The sequence below is a fragment of the Anser brachyrhynchus genome, assembly GCF_964034855.1.
Source record: "Anser brachyrhynchus genome assembly, chromosome: 1".
NCBI classification, from domain to species: Eukaryota; Metazoa; Chordata; class Aves; order Anseriformes; family Anatidae; genus Anser; species Anser brachyrhynchus.
The window spans coordinates 150,017,734-150,037,985 of record NC_137694.1 but is presented as its reverse complement, the minus strand read 5'-3'; the positions used below and the strand labels follow the sequence as shown (position 1 = coordinate 150,037,985).

Below are 20,252 nucleotides of genomic sequence, written 5' to 3'. Positions count from 1 at the left end.
TTAATAGCTCACAAAAGAGCCAGGGTCAGCAGAGAGGCATGCAGGCTTCTCAACAGACAAACATCAATAACCCATTTTTACCAAAGAGAAATGTAGTCAATAAAACATAAAAGAAATATGTTTAAAAAATTTAAAAGCCCTTTCAAATTCAGAGAGTCCAAATTATAACAGCAACTGGCCACTCCAGGATGCACATTACCAAGGCATAAAAGCACTGCTGAGGTGACTGAAGTCATTTTGCCTTTGGCCTTGTGTCTCACAGCACACCCAAGACACACATTAATGGCTTAATACCTTATTGCTTAATTAAATGATTAAATGTTTTGCACATGAAAGACAATCTGTTAAGTGGTAGGTTTTGGCACATTTCACCCTGAAAACACATTAAAACCTCTTGCCATCTGAAAAGGAAATAGATGATGGCACAAATATTTGGCTCTACACTACTTGAATCCAGCCTAAAGTCCCAAAATGTAATGACAATGATGGTGAGTACATAAAAACATGAACTTTGCTTCCAGTCTCTTCCATAAGGAAATCAAAAAACAAAACACAAAACACACACACACACAAAATAATAATAATAATAATAGTAGTAAAAAAAAAAGGCCAGGAATGTAAACCAGGTAGCAAATGCCTCCTAAAACTCATGCGTGCAGTGCCTGAGATCTTTTGTAGTAATACATGATAGCACTGGTGTACAACTTAATCTTTATTCCACATGCTTTAAAGCATGTATTTTCACTCATATAATTATTACTGTTTGAGATTTATCTGCACTAGCTATACAAAATACCAAAACTATGTTATAACTTCAACTTGGTTCAATTGTCTTGCTCTTTAAGGGTGAATCAAATGAGCTAGAGATTCCTAAAGTACCACAGCTCTGGCTAAGAAAACCCTATCTGTTCCCCCTGTAATTCCAGAGAACCTGAACTAATTCCACACCACAGGGGACTGCTGACTGAAAGGTGATGTTTAATACAAGTTTTAGTCACAAAGAAAGAGAGCTAAATGACTCAGTTTGTCTTCTGAGTCTCCCAACTTCTAAAACTAGACCTACTGCATTCTACCAGCAAAAACAGAATGGAATTGCTTAAAGAGGACAGTCCCTTAGTCTTGTCATCTCTACAGAAAGCAAGTTGTGAAGCTTCAGATCCATTCAGAATTTCAGAAATATATATGTAGTGCCAAAAACAGAAGCTATAGGGACCCCTGAACCTGGTTCAAGGCCACTGAAAGTCACAGAGCCCAGGGAAGCCCAACCAGTGACAAATCATAGAACCATTTATGTTGGAATAGACCTCGAAGATCATCTGGTTCAACCTTTAACCTAGCACTGCCAAGCCCACCATTAAAGCATGTCACTAAGCTCTACATCTACACGTTTTTTGAAGACCTCCAGGGATGGTGATTCAACTGTTTCCCTGGGCAGCCTTTTCCAATACTTCACAACCCTTTCAGTGAAGAAATTTTTTCTAACATCCAACCTAAACCTCCCCTGGCACAACTTAAGGCCATTTCCTCTCATCTTATCACTTGGTGCCTGGGACAAGAGACCAATCCCCACCTTGCTATAGCCTCCTTTGAGGTAACTGTAGGGCATGATAAGGTCTCCCCTGAGCCTCCTTCTCTCCAAGCTACACAACCTCAGTTCCCTCAGCCACTCCTCATAAGCCTTGTTCTCTAGACCCTTCACCGGCTTTGTTGCCCTTCTCTGGACATGCTTCAACACCTTGATGTCTTTCTTGTAGTGAGGGGCCCAAAACTGAACACAGTACTTGAGGTGGGGCCTCACCAAAGCCAATTACAGGGGGATTTTACTCTAGAGAGAAGAGAATTACTCTTCCCTAGTCCTGCTGGCCACACTATTCCTGATACAAGCCAGGATGCTGTTGGCCTTCTTGGCCACCTGAGCACACTGCTGGCTCATATCGAGATGGCTACTGATTGATATCCCCAGGTCCCTTTCTGATCATCAGCTTTCCAGCCCCTTTCCCATAGCCTATTGCATTGCATGGGGTTGTTGTGCCCCAAGTGCAGGACTCAGCTCCTAACCTTGTTGAACTTCATACATTGGCCTCAGTCCATCCAGATCCCTCTGCAAAGCCCTCCTACCCTCGAGCAGATCAACACTCATGCCTAACTTGGTGTCATCTGCAAACTTACTGAGGGTGCACTTGATCCCCTTGCCAGATTATTGACAAAGATATTGGAGAGAACTGTCCCCAGTACTGAGCCATGGGGGACACCTCTAGTGACCGTCCTCCAGCTGGATTTAACTCCATTCACCATGACTCTTTGGGCCAGGCTACCCAGCTAATTTTTAACCTAATGAAGCGTACACTTGCCAAGCATTGAGCAGCCAGCATCTTCAGGAGAATGCCATGGGAAACAGTGTCAAAAGCCTTACTGAAGTCTAGGTAGACCATATCCACAGCTTTTCTCTCATCCACTGTGTGTATCACCTTGTCATAGGAGATTGGATTTGTCAAGCAGGACCTGCTTTTGATAAACACATGCTGACTGGGTCTGATCACCTTATTGCCCTGTAATTGTTGCATGCAGGCACTCAGGATAATATGCTCCATGAGCTTTCCCGGCACCAAAGTCAGACTGATGGACCTGTAGTTTCTCAGATCCTGCTTCTGGCCCTTCATTTGCTAGCCACCATTCAATTGGGACCAGCCCTGATAGCTAGGACTGCTAATAAATGGCGGAATGTGTCCTGGCAAGCAATTCTGCCAACTCCTTCAGTACCCTCCTGTGGGTTCCAAGGGTGTTTTATTTGCCAAATAGTTGATGCCAAGTTGCAAAGAGGCTGAGCCCAAAATAACAACACGTTTAGGTCACAGACTTAAAGAATTTGCAGATTATTTTTAAGTATTTTCTAAAGACCAGAAGTTGAGGGCTATATTGAACTTAAGTGCACAGCTCTTGACAATGAAATCCAAGACAAAATAAACTAGGTCCTACGGTCTCCATACAGTAGGCACCTAGTGGTTCAATTCACAATAGCCAGGAGGCTAAGTAGTGGGACATAACGATTTTTTTTTCTATTAGTAGTAGTCTCAGTTTTTCACTGAACTTCTTAAGCTGTGATGCCTCCCTAGTATGAAACTAAGCATTACAGCAGAAGCCTTTCTGGTGCCAAGTAGAGTAAATGCATTACTTCACAGTTTATGAATAATTCCCATTACTTTTTCTTTCCACTAGATCTCTATGCTGTTATCCAGTATTGTCTCAGTATTATCTCAGTCCTTTTTTAACCTGCTTCTAGTCCTTATCTAGCCTGTTGTTTTCAAATGTGGTGAGGGTTTTAGTTTTGGTTTGGTTTGTTGTTTTTTTTTTCTACAATGTTTTATCCCTGCATTCTTCTGGTATCCTGTATTTGGTGTCATGAAGCATTATCCATCCATTATATATCAATTGGATGGATAATAATATAAAGATTATGATAATATTGATATCATAATTGTGATTATGATAATCATAATATCAAGATTATGATTATCAAGATCTTGATAATAATATCAAGATTATTATATATCAATTATATTGATACTGCCTGTGAACACTACAGCATTCTCTCTCTTCCATCATACCCATCAATACTGGAAATACTGAGTACTGACAGAATATAGATAGGGATTACCAGTTAGGCAGTAGTTAGAGAGTTAAAATGTCCTTAAGCCTTTACATACATATGAAGAAATTGAGGGCCTTTCACTTTGGTCATCCAAGGTCACAAGTATGATTCACCAGCCCTCAGCTCCAACAGTTTCCTCAGCTGTAATCTGATATTTGTTAAGCGTATCAGATTTCAGTTATTATTCTAAGGAGGGCAATACCAGTCCTTTAGGTGGATGGACTGGTTCCTTTTGTCACTCCAAAAAGTAGACTACTATTTTTCACTACAAAAATATTGGTAAATTATCAGTAATAATATTTATAGGTAAAAATATCAGTATTTTTTAACTAGTAAAAAGACAATCTCTTTAACTGACCTCCAGCAGAAAACAAACATAGTCATCTCTTTCCATAAAAGCAGCTCCAAAAGATTTATTCCATTCATCGTACTCAAGCCTCTTGATGACTTGGAACGACTTAGCTTTGTCCCTGGCATAATATTCAAACTAGATGACTGGGCAACAGGCTTTTATAAACTGCGAGTCAGCTATAATAAACTTAGACTAGTGGTAAAAAAAAAATAAAATAAAAATTGAATTTGATTGCTGTAACACATGCTGCTGGCACAACTTCTTTCAGGGAAATCAGAATAGGTCGATAGGTCAGAACTGGTCAAGGTCATTGTTATGATGATGCTCTCTTCCTTCATGCCCCTGCTGTTGAAGGGATGTGCGCTGTGATAATGAATCATATTAAATATCCTGATGACACTTTTGATTATGTTCCTTCCCCAGAAAGGTCATCAGATTTGAGCTGGTAGATGACGATCTACTTTGGAAAGGAAGCAAATTTCAGAGGCATGACCTGCCCCTTTTTCTAATGCAGTGACCTAGCAACAGTAACATGCACTTTTTGGGCCAGAGGTTTGGTTATTGTAATCCTGCTTCAGCTTGCAAAGCCTTCAGCTTGCAGAGGGTTCAGAAACATGTACCTACACTGGAATAAGCATTACAACCTTCCTCTGAACTATAAAATGATGGATTAATTTTGCAAAGGCAATACCTTCACCTCAGTCAATTAAGTTGTTCCACAGCGACTAAGCAGTGGGCCTCTTTATCTGAACTGGGGTAGAGCTTGGAAAGCAAAATCTTGTAGCAATAACTTGGCCTTCTCATCACATATTCCTCTGCTAAGCATTTGTTTAGGGGTCTGTCATTTCTCCAGGATCCAACATACACACTGGGAGCCAGAAGAGCACATACCAGGCTGGGATACATGGCAGAACTACATCCATGCGGCCTCTCCTGGGCTCCTTGGCACTAATCCACAGGTACCAGCTGTTACTGGTACAAAACAAAAGCTGTTGCTGTTTGTTTTTGTTTTGTTTTGTTTCATAGTTAAGTTTCTGGATTGCCATTTTCACTTAAACCCGAACTCAAATACTTAATTCTAGGATTGTAATGAAAAAGCAGTCCACATGAACAAATACCTTGGTTCTTTCTAAATAATCTCTGCTGTTCTAAGTTGGGTTATATGCCAAATAACATACAAAAAAAAAAAGGCAAAAAAAGCACTTGTTCAGAATACATCTAGCATGCTGAGTGAGTAGAGACACAGCTGGAAAGGACACAGTATTTTGATTCCGTTTAGTTCTAAGCAACATCTTCAACATCTCATCACTAGATGGCGGCGACCTTCACAAATTTCTAATCAATGAGAGCTTTATTCTCAGAAGTGCTTGCCAAATGCATTCCTTACTCAAAACCCACTAGCACTTCTGCTTTCTATTTTGTATGTTTTCCTGCAGAATACATTTGCAAACAACATAGTAGATCTATTTTCCAGTAAAGACATTTTGGGAAAAAAGGGCATTTTTGCTAAAGCTGTAAATGAATCTTTTCAAAAATAAATCATTTCACAAGACATTTACAGTCTTGTAATTTCACAATTATGTAATGTTCAGTTTAAATGATAGTCAAAAATGTATCTATTTCAAAAACACTATTAAGTTAATCTTTATTACTACTAATAAAAACAGCATATGTTATGTTATGTTGTTGTTATGTTATGTCATGTCATGTTATGTTAGAAAGATTTCTTTCAGTGGTATTTAAGACAAAAGCATCCACTGACTACCTGAAGACTGAGAATTTGAGACTTTTCCTCAAAATTTGTCACGTAAAAAACACGTCCTGCCCCCCGTTGAAATATCTACGTAAAGATCTGTTGTAAATATTTACTTATATGAGGGTTGCAAGTACAAGGATGGGCCCATCCATGAATGGGTGATAAGCTAATGTGTGAGTAGTCAAGGAGCACATGGAGTAAAGAGCACAAAAATACAATGAAGTGATCCTTCTTCCCCCAGCATCTGTCAGCTGATGTACCATGGATGTGTGCAGCTGGTAAACTGTGGACACAGCTCACATCTGATGAGAGGGAAAACTTACCAATGTCTCACTAATGTTTCGGTTTCTGGAAGTTTACATAATCAATGCAGTGTAATGATGACCTTTCATATCACAAATAAATGCCTAACAGCTATTTTTAGCCACATATGCAAACATACACATACATTTGGTTGCAGACACAGGTATTATATACGCACATAACAAGCACCTTTCTAATGTATTCATTCCCATGTAACGTATTAAGAATAAAACAGGGGAATCAGACTCAACAAAGGTATGAGAGTCCACTGAGGTGGGTCTGACTTCAGTCTCTATTCATGAGGCCTTCTTTCTCCACTTCATCGTAAGCATCTAGGAGACTGCCTGTCTGGGGAACACAACCATCTAATTTGTTGATGGAATAAATCTCACCGAGGAGCCCTTTTTCCTCCTTTCTTTTACTACAGAGACTGCTTAGGATGACTTCTGTCTTCACATGGGCACTCCTCTGAGGAGCCAGAAGTTAGATGAGCTTGCTTGTGCCCTTTCTGATAATTCACTTTGCCTTCAGTCTCAGGGAAGAAGCATGCATAATTTATCTACTTTCTTGTACTACAAAGAAAAAACTAATGAATTTCAAGGCAAAATATTGGCTTACACTGCGAAGGAAAAGAGATGGGAATGCTATCAGCCAGTCTCCTGTATGGTATTAATATTTTTTGCTAATATCAGGATTGCAATAATATATGAGGAGTAATAATAATAATAAAAGCAATAATAATAATAATACGATCCAAAGTGAATAGACTTGAGTTTATTAGATGAGAAGTATTTCAGTTATTCAGCCTGACACTAAATCAACACCAAACCCTATCAGACAGTTTCAACTCCTTGGTATTCTGAGGTTTTGGTTCCCACACTTAAGAACCAACTCCAATTGCAAAGAGTCATTTTGTTTCCAAAAAAAAAAAAAAAATTCTCTGAGTTGTGATAATCAGGAAGTGTGGGGCAATTTTATTTGGAGTTAGCTGTAACCAAGACTGAAAAATGGTTTCAAACACACACTTCTATAATTGCAAAAATCTATTGATTATGAATTTAATTTGCAAATAAAAATTTCCATCCTCATAACCTAATATTCAGCCACTATTTTGCTTTAGTTTGATTAAAAGTTCAATATCTGTTTTTTATACCCTTCAGAATGTATAGTTTGAATCAAATCCACAGTCTTTTTTATACAGAGCAGTGCAATGGAGCTCTACAGGTGAAGGTGTACTGGGTCTGACTGGGGTGGAGTTAACTTTCCCCACAGCAGCCCATATAGATAGGAGAAGAAATCACTTAACCTGCTGCAGAAGAGTCACATTGGCTGTTCAATCATCTAATACAGTGCAGAGTCTCAGTGTACCACAAATACATCTTTTAAAATATGAGTAATTAAGGGTTGACTTAGAAGACAAAACTCAACCCAGAAATGGACCTCAGCAGCTTTTTCACTTTGTCACCTAAACTCTAACAACATTTGCAGATACCTTCGCTATCCACTTTGGAGATGTCAGCACACGTCAGCATCTTCAGACATATGAATTTCTGCTCCCAGACATGCCCAGCAAGAAACATGGTCATGCTGAAAAAGCTTTTCAACACGGCTCACATTTAGGCATAATCCAAGTAACATTTAAAATTAACGTTATAATATTAACATTATAATATTATCAAGCACCAAGCACAGCTTTACTGAGGAAGGACAGTAGTGTCAATATTTTAAATTTGACATTTTAAGGAATGTCCTGTCCCATTTCAGATGAGAAGGTAGCTAGGTAGCTACACAATGCCACTTTCAAAAAAAAAAAAAAAAAAGCTAAAAATAACTACATGGGACAAAGGGTCAATAACAGTTGCTATTGGCTTAACCAGAAAGCAGAAAGTTTCCAGAGCCTCTTCAGGCTGTGTATATCTAAACCCTCATCTTGGATTTTAAATTCCTGTCACACCTAAGTAGGAATTTAAGTATTAGAAGTTTAAGTACAGACAATCTAATATTCTTTTTAAGATTTAAAACAAACAAAAAAACCCCACCTGTTGAATGAGCACTAAAGATAAATTTTTTTTTTTTTGAATTTATTAATCCCTTGGTATGCTATCTGTAGCTATTAAATCATATGTTTTCCAAATAGTGTTTGACTAGCTATTGTGTTTGACAAATATTTGTAAAACTTGTCATAACAACGGGAGTGCATTTTACTCAGCCATCTCTATTCAATATGCCAGTTTATCTTACTCTTGGGAAAGAAAAGGGATAAGGTAGCTGCTAAGAAGAGAGCACCAAGAACAGAGAATTGTACACAAACAAATTAGTGACATGAACTACCCTGCTCCACAATAAAGCCTTCAGTCCCTTCTGACAAACATGGATAGTCTCTTTCCAGAAGTAAGAACTGTACATAAAATAATAATAATAATAAATGATCTCTTGTTTAGCAAGGTGCAAGTCTGAAACAAGCTTTGTCTTTTTTGATATATGAATGTTTACAGTGAGAGCACTTTTTTTTTTTTTTTTTTTTACGATGGGCTAAAGACTGCCTTTGCTCTTGTGTGTGCCAGTGAGACCTTTTTAGATTGAGAGTTGTGGATGCAAAACTCATACCCATTAAGAAACTCAGATATAATTATGATCTATACTGTAAACTATTTAGATATTATGATAAGATTTAAAGTATTCACATTAAATAACATCCCTTCAAAGTACAACAGTATTATTATAGCCAATTTACAAACAGTGAAATCAAAACCTGTGGTGCTATAAGGAATGAATACGTGGTACATATTTGCAAAGGGAACATGGAGTCTCCCAGGACAGGGCATTACAGTTTATGGCATACATATTCCTTCTGAACCTATCTTACATACTTCAAGTACTTTCCTCCCCACTCTTCTGGACTGTAATTTTTGAGAAACAGAGGTACTTAGCATTTGGACTTCAGCATAAAAAGCAATGTATAGGTTATAACTATAAGGCTGAGCTTCTTGCTCTGTTTATTGCCTGTAACTCACTGAAAGATAATAGTTCTCAAAGTTTTCAGTTTGGCTTTGTGATTTAAGGTTGCTCTGTTTCAAGATAACTCAGAGCTGAAGACCTAAAAAATCTTTGTCATCAAATGGAGTTAAGGAGTCCCATCCATCCCAATCCCTGATCTGTAAAAAATGTCAGGATACATGTTGTATTCCTGTTCTTTGATGCAACATTATTATATAAGTATAATTATTTTGTGTCTGTCAGTCACTTCTATACAGCATTTTTTCTCATGATCATTCCCTGTCACTATATAATTTTTATACCCACTTGAAAGAAGTAGTCTCCATGAAGTAAATACTCTCTAGAACTAAATATTCTTTTACTCTCTCAGAAGTATCCAAAATACCCACGGCAGTCTGTATATTTTATAGTCCCCAAATATTTCTAGTTACATATATATATATATGTTTATAATATGATATAATCCTCAGGTAACTGTTATGATCAAAACTGGATTGCTACCTGTCCACTTAAGAACTGTTTTTGCCTGGATTGTTAGAACAGATGTTAATCATGTAGTCTGAAGATAAGTGGAGCAAATTCAATTGAAAGAAATTTATTCAAGCAGCTCTGTGGTAATTCTCTCACCTCCAGCTCAAGTAAAAGGATAGATGACAATTTTCAAAGCCTCAGCCTAGGTTAAATTACTCTTTCTCCCACCTCCCTCAGCCTACCCTTCCCCACAGTGGCCCTGCCATTATTTATTTCTTTGGGGGCATATTGAAATCAATAATTTCTCTCAAAATTCATTTTACATGCATTAAAAATTTGCATTTCAAAAAAAAGGCTCCCCAGTTTCTCAGCCAACTCCACAGCCCCCTGCTGTGCCAATTCCAGTTTGAATTCACCATTTTCCTTAATGCTCTTAAACAACACTGTATACAATTCTAGTTAAAGAACAGCACATGGCTCTTCTATATCATTATCTTCTTGGTCTTTCCATTTTGTAAATTCTCTGTATCAACATTGTTGGTAAGCTTTCCACCTCTCACTTTCAAGCCCTAAGGCTTGAAAATATGGATATATGCCCAATTATTCTTGAATCCCACAAATCCTCCTGCCTGGACCTCGGGTACTTGCAGTGACTGAATGCTTTGTAATTGATTGGGTGTTGTTATGTCATTGGTGGTGGTGTGCATTCAGCAATGGGACATCTCCTAGAAAGCTACAACACAAAAAAGTTGGATCAGGAAGGAGGTGGGAGGCAGATGTAGTAAGGAATGAAGAAAGGTTAGACGATTTCTAGTTTGGGTCCCAGGAGAGAATAACGAATTGTCTTGGAGTAGGAAGAGTGATATAATAAGGTACCCAGAAGGAAGGACCACCTTTGTTTGAAGTTCAAGGTTCTCGTTAACCCTATTCCACCTCCAATACACATGCTGAATTTATGTATGTTCTCTAGAAGATTACACTTTTTGCCAAACACTGAATAAAAGCAAAAAGTAAAAAGTATTTATAAGTGTTCAAGCAGTATTTCAAATCTTAAAATTACACACTGTTACACATCTGAAATAAAGTCTTAGACTTTATCATACTGGATCATAGTACAGGTTTCAAAGTTTCTCTGATTTCCTCACACAGGTAAAATTCTGAAGGCACCCTCCTGAAGACCCCATAACACAGACAGAAATCATTGGATTAGCCCAGCCCACAGATTTGCAAAAGTCTGATTATAACATCAGCCTCAAACAAGGCTGAGAATAGTCAGATTGCTAGTGCTGTTTTGCTAAGGCTTTCAGGAAAAGCAAACTGCTCAGTCAAGTGGTAACATGGTAGATGGAAAACTCTTCTGCAAGATTTAACTCCTTTTGGTTCTGAAGCCAGCTCTTGGGTGAAGCTCTTCTAAAACAGTCTTAGCCAGTTCAACCCCCCTTCTTCCCTGATACAATTTCTCATGCACTTCTTTGGAAAAACATAGAAAACTGTTCAGTTTGCAATGAAGACTGTTAGTAAAACCCAAAAACCTTAGTAAATCTTTTTGCAAAAGCTTATTTCTTGATTTTATCTCACTGGACTTAATTTTCCCTGGCATAGCCCCAATACCTTAGATTCTAATTATTTATATATGCTGAAAACTCAGTTTCCCTGAGCTTAAGTTACAATATTACCAGTATATTTGTCCATTCCATATTTTTGTAGAAAACAGAAATATTAATCTTTATGTGGATTATTTACTGTCTAGTGAAAGTAGCTGTGTGGTTTTAGTGTCCCACTGGTGACTTCATCTTTCACAGTACACGACAATCTTCCATGATTTATGACTCCAGTCTAGAGAAGAAAAATCCGTGATGTATCAGATTATTATGTCTTAATTGGGAACTTAGCCTATGGGGGGGAAAAAAAAAAAAAAAAAAAGAAAGGAAAGGAAAAAAAAAAGAAAGCAAGGTGTGCTTGAACTACTATTCTGTCAAGCACAGTATAGGATTTTTCAGCCCAAATTTTTTGGATTTGAATGAAAGGTTTTCTTTTTGAAAATATCCATCTCTTGCTGCCCCCAAATCACTTAGACATAAAGCGGTAATTGCTTTGCTTACATTGTTCTGTTGCTATTGCAAATTCCAGATTGTTATTTTCACCTATCATCATAATACTTGGAGACACTAAGAAAACTCAGATCATATGATGAAGTTAAAACAGAAATAGATAATCTATTCTTGCTATCTCAAATCCCAGTCTGGAAGCTTTAAATTTCTCTATGTAATTACTTATATTTTTTCTCCAAATGGGTTCTGACATCCCATATCTTCTAGCTGACAATGACTTATTCTAAAAATTTAACAGGTGCTAGACTATTTCAGGTAGTTCAAGATACCAGTGTAGCTCATGACATGAATGATAAATCTTACTACTTTAACAGGAAGCAGGACCTGTGTGGAAAAGTTGCATTGAACAGTAATAGAGACAGATATTTTAGTTAATTTCTTTAGTAAAATTAAATAAAAAATAAAGGTGGGAGGGGAGGGGGAATCCATAGTTCAAAAAGACATTCTACTTCACTTCCAACTTATGATTTGTCTGAAATATTTTTAAAATTTTCTTTTTCACTTATGCAGGGACAAAGCATCCAGAAACACAGTAGCAACAGTGATACTATATCTGCTTCCACTGCCCCTCCCCAAGCCTCCCACACCATTACTTTTTCGTTATTCAACCTTAAAATACAGACAGCAAAGAATTTTAAAGGGTTTATAATTAATTCAATCTATTTTTAACTCAAGGTATTTTAAGTTTTTCTGTATCTATGCATAAGTATGTTGTCATATGCTTTTTCCTTGTTTTTAAAATGTTGTACTGGTGAAATGAATCAGAAACTAAAAACAGGTGTTTAAGACACAAATGTGTCTTAAATGTAATTTGCATTATGTTGCACTGGAGCACTTAATACTTCTGTAAGTATGAAGTTATAAAACTGCTAGCTCAACAGAGGTGTATAATTACCACATTTGTTCATGTCACTCCCTGAATGCCCACAATGACATATCAAAACATACAGAGGCTGTAGAAACACAGGTATTTAAGTATCAGAGAAGCAAGCGTAGGCTACCACATAATCAGGCATGTGCGTGACACAGGGCACTGAATTCCTTCAGATTACTCTAGGTGATTCAGGAAAATGGAATATGAGTCAGAGCTTTCCACAATGCTTGTGTCATGTTTCTCCAGAAACATATTAAAAATTCCATAAAATATAATGAGTCATACCAAAGCATTTCAATGGAATACGAGTAGTTTAACAGAAAGGTAATTAGGTTTTAGCTATGTTTGAAAGCACAATTTTAACTTATCTCCATTGTTTACATTTTCCGTAATACTGGAAAGCATCACTATCATTCACATGCCCATGAATGGAAGCAGATTATCCCCATTTTTTAAGAACTATAACAGAAGAGCTAAGGGCATCTTTTAAATGCCAATTAAACTGAAATCCAGGGAATTTGGCCTTAATATCTTCTGGGAATCGGACATTAAGAAATTCTAACAAAATCACTTCGGATGCTGGGGAAGAACAGAAAGGTGAACCCAAGTCTTCCAACGACTAGGTTGAATCATAGGATTACCCTTCTGTTGATATTCCTGTACTGGGCCTAATTGTGAATTCACTCCAGTGTGAAGAAGGATAAGTGCTTTTGCATCAGTAGCTGTCGAATATGAAATTATTGGGTAAAGGAGATCTTTTCTTCTCTTTCACCACCCAGATGACTTCACATACATTCCAAACTTCATATCCCAGCCCACATCATGCAACACAGCATGCACAGTTCCTTTATCTCCCATTCAGATTATGCTTGTGTTTCCCCTTTCTCTTTGTCCCTTGTTACTATAAATCTCACCTTCAGGTATGCAGAGATACTGCAACCTTGGGGCAATAGTCGAAAAAGCAAAACACTGAAAACTGAAAGAAGATCAAACCTAAACTCAGTTGATGCTGAGAATGACCCTATGTTTCCCAAACTGTTACAAAGTTGTAAACTTGTTATAAATTTTTTCTGGTCCTAATTACGTAAGAAGAAAGCAATTGAAAACAGTTATGCTATTTTATATTAATACCTTTAGCTGGGTTAATAGACTTGGGAATACCAGAAGTTATTAATTTATTTTTAAAACAATTGTAGCTACTCTAAATGCACTAACACATTGTAAGAAAATTGTACTATATATGCCCAATATAAATAATCAGCATAAGAGTTCAAAATAAAAGCAAATCTATTCAATAAAAATGCACATAAGAGAAATTTCAACCTAACCAATTCTTGTCATCATACCACTAACTTTCTTAGACACTTTGCAACCCAAAGGGGCAATCTAGTCTATTACAGTGACATTCCTTTGACTCCTTACTCCAGTATGAAATGAAATAAATGCTTTTATCTATGATACAAGGAGAGTAGTATCTGTGGAGTCATAATAGCTTCTGCTCACACTCTAGTTACAGGAAGTCTTCTCTAATATGTCCTTAAAAAAAAAAAAAAAAAAAGATTGGGTAGAGACATGGTTTTGGATCCTGAGGTTTGACCATTCAGGATAGACTTTGCACAGCTCTAGAAATCAGTGAGAACCCAGGCTGTGAGCAGCAGTACAGACTGCATACCCTGCATTCACATGAAATCTGGTAACAGAAGTTAAGTGCATGCAAACTATCTCTGTCCTAATTCCTTTAACTACTTTGCCCATTCAAACACTGCTTGGTCTACCTCCATTTTCTGACAATTGTTTTCTCCTTGTCTACTAATTCCAGACCTATAAAATGTAACTACCTTCCATTTTTAACATATTGTCTCTATGGATGCCCTCCTTTCATTAACAGGGATCAGCTAATCTCTCATCCCTATTACATCAGCATGTAAATCTACTGAGAGCAATGAAGGTAACAGGGAGCTCGCTGTTCTCGGAGCCATTCTCATCACTTTCTGGAGCCCAAGCATATTCTTCCCTTCTGCTCCTCACCTTTAGCAGCACAATACAAGAAATAATCTACCACTTGCAAAATGGATTAGAGGGAAGGATGTGTTTTATGTAAATTTCAGCAAAAGTCTTCAAAACTAATTGCTTGAAGTGATTGGGAAAGCTGATGGAATTAAATTGCTGTAGAGATTTTTTCCTGTTCCTACAACAGAGAGACCCCTGAGTGCCTCAGCTTAGTACAATATTTTGCATATCAAATAGATTTAAAAAATTGTCAGCACTAAAATATTATGCAGTCCAGCTAGATGCACAATAGGCTGTATGGCAATTATATGGCACATTCAGGTAAACATATCTGAACTTTATTTTCAGGTACTCATTATCTTTCCAATGCATGAAAACCAAAACAAAGGCTGCTTCTTGAGGCCTTCTAAAGTCTTTCTTAACTTAAAATACCGACAAAAAAAGGACAAGTAAGATCCTATAAACATCTCACTGCGCACGTTGAATGCTAGAAGTCAACTTTCTGCAGCACAGAGTTTCATTATTACATCATTTAGATTTTTGTGAGTGGCACTGAATGTCACTATTGTGCATGCAAGGACATGCTGTGTGTAACCAGACTAAGAGCTCTGGGTTCCCACTGTTTGGTTCTGTCTGATCAGAGCTGACACTTTCAGTAAGGATAAACAAAAATGCTATATAACACTTCTGACACTTCAGCACTGCTGATCAATAGCTTTCTCTTTCTACTGTGTAGTAGACCAATTCTTTTCTTGGTGTCTCTCTGTCACTACTGGTGTATTTCTGATGTCTCTTGATAGTTATATCTCATTTTGTTCCTTTGGCATTTCTGACGTTATCTTCACTTGCTTATGCTGTCTTTTTATATACTCCTTTAAAATGAGACAGCTTGAACTGTGTGTTCCCTTTTGTATGTCAGAAGTCAGAGTTCTCATTGTCTGAGTTTTTCAATGAATTTTCATCTTTTTTGTCACTCTCTCTCTGCCCATCATGACCATGACTTTTTAATTCTTTTGTGTATAGCCACTAAGTTTTAGCCAGTGTTTTCTAGAAATCCTGACTGGGCCACTGTATTCTAACTGCTTCACCTGCGCTCCAGGATCTTCTACATAAAACCCCTTTCGTGCTTAATTTTTTTACATTGGTATACTCCAAATTTTCTTCAAGTAAACTTGGATCTTCTTTGAGCCCGTCTTTACATCAACTAGGATTTAGTTTTTCTTTTGCTACAACGAACTCATGAGAAAAACAGAACCGTTCATTTGCTTTACTGGTGGGAAATATTTTTTCCCCCTATCTTGTGTCTTAATTCATACTGCTGGGACAGGCCATGATTCAGAAGCATTTTTTCCAGCCATAGTTACTCATGTATTTCCAAATGCCAAGTGTATTACATATCATTGCTGGACAGTAACAAAATGACACTGTATTGGGTTTACGTGGCAAGGTTTTGGCAACAGGGGGGGCTGCAGGAGTGGCCTCTGTGAGCAGAGCCCAGCAGCTGCCCCATGTCAAATCAGAGCCAGCTCCAAAAGGGACCCGCTGCTGGCCAGAGCCAAGTCAGTGAGCGATGATGCCAGGTGAACCTGTGGGAGAGCAGAGTTAAGAAAGGGAAAAAAAACCTGCTATGCAACTGCAGCTGGGAGAGTGAGGAGTGAGAAGCAGCCCTGCAGCCCCCAAGGTGAGTGCAGCAGGAGGGCAGGAGGTGCTCCAGGCCGGCAGCAGCAGTTCCCCTGCGGCCTGTGGAGAGGCCCCCGGTGGAGCAGGCTGTCCCCCTGCAGCCCATGGGTCCCACACGGAGCAGATCTCCACGCTGCAGCCCGTGGAGGAGCCCCCGGTGGAGCAGGTGGATGTGGCCTGGAGGAGGCTGCGGCCCATGGAGAGCCCCCGCAGGAGCAGGCCCCGGGCCGGAGCTGCAGCCCGTGGAGAGGAGCCCACGCAGGAGCAGGGGGTCTGGGGGGAGCTGCCGCCCACCCGTGGGGGACCCGTGCTGGAGCAGTTTGCTCCTGGGGGGTGGACCCCGTGGTACGGAGCCGTGTGGGAGCAGTGCTTGAAGAGCTGCTGCCTGTGGGCAGCCCCCGCAGGCTCAGTTCGGGAAGGACGGCATCCCGTGGGAGGGACCCCGCGTGGAGCAGGGGCAGAGTGACCGTGAAGGAGCGGTGGGGACAAAGCATTAGGAACTGACCGCAGCCCCCATTCCCAGTTCCCCTGTGCCGCTCGGGGGTAAGAGGGTGGATGGGGGGGGAGGGGGGGGAGATGTTTTTAGTTTCTTACTGCTCTAGCTTGTTTGTAATTGGTAATAAATTACATTAATCTCCTTATGCTGAGTCTGTTTTTCCCGTGATGATAACTGTTGAGTGATCTCCCTGCCCTTATCTCAAAACTTGAGCCCTTTCCATCATACTTTCTCCCTCTTTTTCTTTGAGGAGAAGGAGTGAGAGAGTGGTTGTGGTGGAGTTCAGCCACCCAGCTAAGTAAAACCACCACAGACACACAAACTGGCAGTGCTTTAAGGGCTTACCTTGCTTCTTGAGGTTTGTTGTGTGGGGGCCATAAACGTACTTTGTTGAGGTGCAAGGTCAAAGGGTGCTTACAAATTAATGAATCATCTACTCATAAAGCCATCTTTCTTCCATTTGGTAGAACTGATCTTTGGAGGAGTCTTTGTCTCCTGGTGAAAACTCAGAGAGAGAGAACTAACAGATGACATGTAATAGATAAGCCTACAACATCAGACAGATAGAGGAATACTGGCTGACATGGTCCAACCAGCTCAAATACCACACCTTGTGCAACTGACCACAACCAGATGTTTGTGGAGCATATCGTCATTACCTGGAAAGGATGTGCCACCAGAGAACTCAGACATTCAACAGGTACTTTAGATTTCTACCAGTTACAGCATTGGATGGTTCGGTGCCGGCTTCAGTCATCTGCTTATCCTTTCTTTGTAGCAGTCATAGAGCTTAAATTATGAACTTCCCTCTTCAAGTACAGTTAACAATTTTCGAATCTGCTCATCCAATTCTGTGATTGCTTAGCAACCACCTTTTCCTCAGGAACAGTAAAAGCTGGGAGTATACTGATAATGGTACAGCTACAAAGACTTATTCTCACCAATAAAGTCCCTTCTTGTTTCCTCTATCAACCATTCATAGTACCACTAGTCTCTGTTCCAGCACAGAAGTGCACACTGTAGTCCCAAGTTCTCTGTAATGTAGACTGGTGAAGATGATTTCTTTAAATATTGCCGATAGGATAAACTACACACTGGCACATGTCAAAGATGTCTATCAGGTAACAGGTTCTTTTGTGCCGAGAAAGCCCTTTATGGTTTTAGTTCTAACAGTAGCATACTTTATTGTAAAAAAATAAAAAATAAAAAAATAAAAAAAGACAAGAAGTATTGTTTTTCTTCACATATTAAAATGCAGCTAGCTTTGGCTTTGTGACTTTTATTGATGTGGCATGTCATCTCTAATGTCTGAGATTTATTCCTGGTACCCATTGTGGCAATGTTCTCAGTTCACTATGTTCTAGTGTCACTATAGGGAATAGTCGTGGAAATGGAGGGATGTTATAGCACACTACAGGAAACAGCTTAAATGGGCATCTCCTCTTCTGGGGGTCATGCTTTTAGGCAAAGTCAATAGAAGTTCTCCTTAGAGAAACTGCAGAAAATTAACTACCAGTTAAACTCATATGGTTCCTGTTTTTTAGGGTAATCTTGAAAGAGCTGGATTTTCAGAGAGAGAAGGAAGGTAACATGCTACCTGGAAACCAGATATTAGAGTTACTAGTTAAAGTCACAAAATCTTAGTCTGCAGTTTCATATTTTCAAGATTTTTCAGCTGCTTAATTGTACTGCTTTCTTTTTTCAGTTTATTTTAATACATGCTAACAAAAAATATCTTTTTCCTGTATGAGTCAGGAAATATCATTTCAATGAAAGACTAAAAAAAATCATCCCCCAAAAAAACAGAGGGAGACAATAACAGTTTTGACAAACTGCTGCAGCCATCTCCATATCTATCTTCCTTTTCAGGAAAACCAACAAAGAATGAGGCTTTTAAAAGCAAAATCACATATTTTTTTCCTATAGCTTTTTATTTGATCAGTGAGATAAGATAAGTATCCGCAGTATTTGATGGAGATTGGAATGAAAGTGTCAAAGCTAAGCCCTAAGAGTTGTTAAAGCAGATGACTTGTACTTGGGCAGTCTGTGAAACATATTTCAGATGTAGCACAGCATACGGCTTTAACCGGCTGTAAGTAAGAAAACAAGCATTTGTCCAAAAGCTTTTCCAGTAGAGTATTCTTAAATATTTTAGCATTTTGAGCAAAACCGAAAATTCATACCATGTACTATTGTAAACAGTGAGAAATGATTGAATACTACACATGTTTCAAAGGAGAAAAAAAAAGTCTGCCCTAACAAGATTTGTACATGCTTCCCTACATATCCAATTTGACTTAATTCAACTCAGTGTAATTTTAATATAGAAATTAAGAAAAAGAGCACCTGGAAGACACAGGGGTGTGGAGTTCTACAGTGACATAAAGGTAGAAAACAGAGCAGAGTCAGATATCCTGGACTTTTTCTCAAAATACAGTCCATGTGGAAAAGAAAACAGCATTACTGAACTATAAGCACCTTATGACTTACAATTCTACCTTTACAACTTCAACAAGAATTTGAGTATAAAGTGACTTTGGAATTGTAAATGTTACAGGTGCTTCCTCTACAGGTAACACACAGGTATGCTTTGCTTAGTGATAAAATAACCACAGTGCATAATAATTTTTAACTACCTTTTTTCAGAGCATTTATAGGACACAATACTAATTCAACATCAGGACTCACCCTGACCTCCTGAAGGTGCCGCAGTGATGGTGGGTGGGCCGTGGGGGGCCAGTAGCATTGCTAACCTTCCTTGTGGAAGCTGTTCCATGTGTATGAAGGCACTAACTGTACATAAGTCTAGAGAAGAGAGCATGAAAACCAGCAAGATTTGGCAGCCAACTGCTGGGGCACCATGTGAAAGGACAGGGAAGGGAGTCCCTTAATCATTTTAATCAATTTAGAGAGTACTGCTACTGTATAAAATCAGGGTGCCCTAATTTAGGCAACGAGTAGACTGACACTCTTCAGGTAATTCCCTCAGCACCTTTTAACAGCCAGTGGAGAAAGGCAGGTGTTTCTAGAAAATAATTCCTTTTATCCCCAAACTAATGGGTGGTATGCACTGCTTTCTTGACCTGCCTGTTACTCTACAAGAGTTGTAAGACATTCTGGGTGATTAGCTCAGAGGTGAATGTCTAAAGTAGGGTGAGATGACCTCCACCTGTGATTAGGTACCAAAACAATGCTGAACCCAATTACCAGTAATCTATCATTACATCACTGCAAATATTCCCACTTTTTTGTCATAAAAGAAATGTACTGTATTTATTCTAGTCCCCAGCTGGCTGCTAGGCAGCATTTAAATCAGCGGGCCTTCCCCAAAGCAGGCATTTAATTCAACACTTTGATGCTCACGCATCTCCCTAAGGCTGTATTTGCTGCAAAATACATGCAGATAAAGAGAAGAACATTAATCTGCGCCGTGAAGCACTACCAAAAACCACTGACCTCACACTTGTTCCAGAGGGACTCAAAAGCCAAAGGAAGAGGAAAAAAAAGCTCCCACCAAACCTGCGGTACAGAATGCTTTCTTGTGGTGTTGCTT

The 20,252-nt window shown here is 38.9% G+C and overlaps 1 long non-coding RNA gene across 1 annotated transcript in view; it reads left to right on the top strand.

Annotated features, from left to right (window-relative positions):
- Positions 1 to 15,150: 15,150 nt before the first annotated feature.
- LOC308200222 overlaps positions 15,151 to 20,252 on the top strand; it is a 28,219-nt gene continuing 23,117 nt past the window's right edge. The window contains exons 1-2 of the long non-coding RNA XR_013955336.1: positions 15,151 to 16,204; positions 17,167 to 20,223. This is a non-coding gene — a long non-coding RNA (uncharacterized lncRNA). The remainder of the gene's footprint in view (positions 16,205 to 17,166; positions 20,224 to 20,252) is intronic.